Genomic DNA, 5,671 nt, shown 5'->3' with positions numbered 1-5,671 from the left:
AAATGATAATCCTAGGGCATCGTTTGCATCATCTACATGAATATTAAAATCTCCTACAAGCAGCACTTTATCAAAGCTGATCAGGAGGTCTGAGAGAAAACAAGCAAACTCATGAAGAAAATCAGCGTAGGGTCCTGGGGGTCTGTACTCGGTGACCAGAGCGAGTTTTCTATGCATCTCTGAAAGTGCAATTTTAAGAACGAGCACTTCAAATGATTTAAAGCTGAATCCTAATCTCTGACTAACATTAAGAGAAGCACTATAAATGGTTCCTACACCCCCCCCACGACCAGTCTGACGGGGCTCATGCTTATAAACATATCCTGACGGTGTCGACTCGTTTAGACCCATATAATCACCTGGTTTAATCCAGGTCTCAGTGAGACAGAGTGCTGAGAGATTATTCTCTGTGATCATCTCATTTACAATCAGTGCTTTGGGTGCAAGTGATCTAATGTTTAAAAGACCGAACTTTAGAACTTTGTTGTGTTTGTTTATCTGGCATTTTTCAGTTTTAACTGCAATAAGATTATTTCTGGATCTTGTGTATGTAATTCTTGGTTTTACTACACGAGGAATAGATACGGTTTCTATAAACTGGGCTGTGTGTGAACTTGTAACTATTTGGTCTGTAGTATGCGTGTTCTTATAGTTGAAGATTTCTTGATGTCTTACCAGTCAGATGGTGTGTAGTATCCTAGAGATGTTATCTGATAGCACTGCTGCTCCAACTCTGCTGGGGTGCAGGCCATCAGGGCGGAAGAACCTAGGACGCTCCCAGAAACAGTTCCAGTTATTAACAAAGAGAAGTTTATGTTCTCGACACCATGACTGTAATATTAGTGGAGGAATGTGTGTGTGTGTGTGTGTGTGTGTGTCTGAATCACAGTTGTGGCCTTTTTGCTCACCATCTATTTCCTATACTTCAGGAAAGGTAAATACAGAAGTTTACTCCTCGTGAGCTTAATTTCTGAGACCTAAAAATACGTCTGTCAGAACCCCACAGCACATCTGGCATGTACACACACACACACACACACACACACACACACACACACACACACACATGGCTTTCTGCCATTCCATAGAGGCCTCAACTGAACAAGTCGTCAATGATTATATTGTATATATGTCAAAAATCTATAGTTTAAACATGAAGGCGTGGCTACAGGATTTTTGAGAACATTTGATTCCATGTTTTTGTGTCATACAGCACACCGGAGCGTTTCTGAAAGTTCAGAGTTCATTTGAATAATGAGTGTTATATCCGGGTACAGAAAAAAACTTAAGTGTTAAAAGAAAATGTCATCAGCTGCTCTTGCTCTTGGTTTCCATATAAACACTCAGAGAGAACTTGAAGCCCTGCCAGGATTCTCCCTGCTTTCTGATCAAATCTCTTCCAAATTAGTAATTATTTATGTCTCCAGCCTTCATTCTTCTCTGCATTTTTGTGAAGTATTGCTCGTGAATTCCTTCCTGAATTCTGCCCCTTTCTGGCTTTGACCTCAGCTTGCCTGGTTTTCATTTAATGGGCTTGGTCCAGAACGCTACAATTTCCAGATTGCATGGAATCCATTCTAAATGCGTTCTTGATGGATGTATTTTGATGTCTTTGTAACTGAGAATCTGGGCATGATTTCCACTGGGACACTGGGAGTGTACATAATGTATACCACACTAAAGAGCTACATAAATTAGTAGCATAATTAAATACAGCACAAAGGTTTATTATTACACCAGACACTTTATATCAGGTACTTCAAACTCAAATCTGATTGGTCAGCAGTTTTGACAGTTCCACTGATTCCACAGAAAAAAAGGTTCATATTAATGCATTAGTTTTAGTCTGTTTCTATAGTAACATTATTTCCAGGTGTATAAAGTGGTATTTTAGGTGTTTTCTATCTTTTATTTAAAAAAATTAATTAAGCTTTGCATCTACTTGCATCCAGCCAAGTGTGCCGCTCCTGGTCGAAATGAATGTTGTCTCTATTAAACACTGACCTCTGCTGGTGATCCTGGAACTGAGAAGACCAGCACCCAAAAAAAATAGATTTGTACTCTCTTTCACTTTCATTTGGCAAATTGATCCAGCACTATCAGTCCTCTCTCTATCACACACACACACACACACACACACACACACACACACACACACATATCCAGACTAGCCAAACACTAACCGAACTCTCAGACAAGCCGGATTCTCTGATTAGATAAACACTTAGACCAAACAAACACTCAGATTCTCTGAAGAGACTAGCCATATGCTTATACTAGCCGAATATGCAGAATAGACACTATTAAGACAAGCCAAACACTCAGACTAGCCAGACAATTAGACTAGCCAGACACTCATGCTAGCCAAACACTCAAGTTAGCCAAAGACTCAGACTAGCCAAACACGTAGATTAGTCGGACACTCAGACTATCTGAATGCTCAGACCAGGCAGAGACTTAAACTCGCTAAACACTCAGACTAGCCGAATATCCAGACTAGACACACACTGGGGTTAGCCAGACACTCAGAGGAGCCATGTGTTTAGACTAGCTAAATGCTCAGACTAGCCAAAAACTCAGACTAGCTAAACACTTAGACCAGCCAAACACTCAGACTAGCCAAACATTTAAACTATATGAACCCTCTGACTAGCCGAACACTTAGATTAGCCAAACACAGACTATCTGAATGCTTACACTAGCCAAACATTTACACAAGATGAATGCTCAGACTAGCCGAATATCCAGACTAGACACACACTGGGGTTAGCCAGACACTCAGAGGAGCCATGTGTTTAGACTAGCTAAATGCTCAGACTAGCCAAAAACTCAGACTAGCTAAACACTTAGACCAGCTAAACACTCAGACTAGCCAAACATTTAAACTATATGAACCCTCTGACTAGCCGAACACTTAGATTAGCCAAACACAGACTATCTGAATGCTTACACTAGCCAAACATTTACACAAGATGAATGCTCAGACTAGCCGAATATCCAGACTAGACAAACACTTGGAATATCCAGACACTCAGATTAGCCATATGCTTAAACTAGCCAAACACTCACACTAGACAAATATTTAAACTAGCCAAACACTAGGATTAGCCAAAAAATCTAACTATCTGAACACTTAGACTAGCCAAACACTCAGACTACCTGAATGCTCAGATTAGCCTAACACTCAAATCAGACGAACGTTCAGATTAGCTAAACACTCAGACTACCTGATCGGATAAAAGCTAGTAAATGTGATTTCTTTGTTATTGGACTCAGAAGTGCCAAAAAGTCTGATACAAGCTATAAAAATCTACATTTATAAAAGTAGATGCCTCATTAGGTGCTCCCCTTCACCCCCCCCCCCCCCCCGCGCTTATATATTTTTCCCCTGAACGTGGTGATTATGCTAATTTCTCTTCTTCTTCTCCCCCTCCCCTGGTCCTGTGTCAGCAGTTCTCGGAGCGATCTTTATTCCGTGTGCTTTGTAAATGTTCCTGATTATAATGAGGCCAGCTGTGATTGATACAGTGCATTTCCAGCCTCGCGCTCCATTCGCCGGGGTTATTTACTGTACCTTAATGAATTTACCACGACTCTGTCACTTCCCCTGAAAAAACAAAGCCCAGCCAAGCACACTTCTGTCTCTGGTGCACTTTTGTTTATTGTTCTCTCCAGAAAAAAATGAGGAAAAACTACTTAATGGTAAAAAAATAGACTGAGAAAGAAAAAACACTTAATTTGGCCTGCTCGAGTGTGTGTGTTATTTAATATTCCCGGTGCATCTGTTCACAAATATTTGGCTACTCTCGCTAATTAAAAACGAGGTGCAGGGGTACAAACTGCAAGCGAGGAGAACAATGTTCTGATGTCACTTCCTGCTTAATTCAGAGCTCTTCTGCAGCTCCACACTCACGTTTAGTCCAAATCTCAGCTTCCTAATTAGAACATCATCAGAAGTGCGTTAAAGACGGAGACGCGTCCGAAACCCGCGAGAGCCTCGGTGACCGAGAGCGACCCGATCAAGGATCTGCTTGACGAGAAGATTCCACTGATCCCACATACCCGAGCAGCCACCTGTTCCTCAAACTGTCCTCTATTAGAACCAGCAGCTCACATCGCTCACACACTTTCCTTCCTAAAGCAGCGTTTCTGCTACAAAACCTCCAAAGAACATAATCACACGATCACACTTCCAAATCTCCAACATCATCACAGTGAAAAAACAACAACAAATACACAACAAAGGAGGAGTTCTGGGGTGGTGTTCGCAATCATCCCATAGGTGAGCTCAAGATCTGGAAAGCAGATCATAGTTCAGTACACTTTGTGTCATGCTGGACCAGGTTTAGTTCTCCTCGTTAAATGTAATGTTAGAAATCCCTGATGAAGTTTTCCGAGCCAGACAGTGGCGCAGACAGAAAGGCAGAACAGGAAGTGACTTTGGCACTACAGGATGTGGAATGTTAGATTTCTCATTGGCGTGAGATACTCTCACCATCCTGTGAGGTTCCACTACAAGCAAAGATAGAAAGTAGAACCTGTGTGAGCAGACTGGATAGAGGCACTGATGACAAGATTGATCTTTCGACTGATGTTTAATGAAGCAACCAGGAAGACGGCGTGATCTGATAATGGTTCTGCTTTTCCACTAAACCAGTCCAAGTTCTTGTGGTTTTAATTTGGACTTTAGAACTTGGAACTCGTCCACCAGAAGACAAACACGTATTTCCTAAAGCAAAAGCATGTTGTTTAATGTTTTACCCAGTCTTCTCATCACAGATGTTTATACATAACCTCAGCAGGTGCACCTCCACCTCAAACCATCTACCATCTAATCCTGAAATCAACAGTGAAATCGACAAATATGTACTGGTTAATATATTATTAACTGGAAGTACTGGTTCCCAGGGCTGTAATAATTTATCATAGGGTTTTTTTTTCACAAACTTTAGCTCTCATCCAAACCTTTAGTGAGTGGTTGCTCCTGTGCAGAATCTGTTTCGATTTCTGGAAACGCCAATGCTTTTGTGTTTTCTGTTTAAGCTCATACAGGTGGGAATCCTGATCCATGTAGATATTGCTATATTTTTTATTTCTACTTAATATTGAACACTTTTGCAGTCTAACTGTTCAGGTAACATTATAGCTAATCGGTTTATGCTAATATCAGGTTTCAGTCTTTAGCCGTTAGAATGGCTTCTTAAATTGTATTGAGAATCTTCAACAGAAAATCTGTTGTGATGCAGGAGTGCTTTTAGTATTTAAATGTTTTACATACATTTACGGCACATCGTTTCAAAATGTATGATGTATGTATTGGACTCGCTTATGACCTGATGGTGGCGCTAGAGCGTTTGCAGCACTTGGCCCAAATTTTGGCAGAAAATTCCTTTAACTCTTTAAAAACAATCCAGCAAACTTCAAAACTCATTACCAGATCAATTTATGGGTTACATAGACTTTAGTGCTTGGCCCCATATAATAATAATAATAATAATAATAATAATAATAATAATAATAATAATAATAATAAAACTACTTACAGTGCTGCAATTGATAAATAAATAATAAATGACTAAATATTTATTTATATGTAGCTTCTAACCACCAATTTCTATTTTTTATTATATTACATTTGTATTATTATATATTATTTTTATTAAGAGGTTTA

The sequence above is a fragment of the Silurus aristotelis genome (assembly GCF_946808225.1).
Source record: "Silurus aristotelis genome assembly, chromosome: 29".
NCBI classification, from domain to species: domain Eukaryota; kingdom Metazoa; phylum Chordata; class Actinopteri; order Siluriformes; family Siluridae; genus Silurus; species Silurus aristotelis.
Note: the sequence above shows the minus strand (reverse complement) of the source record.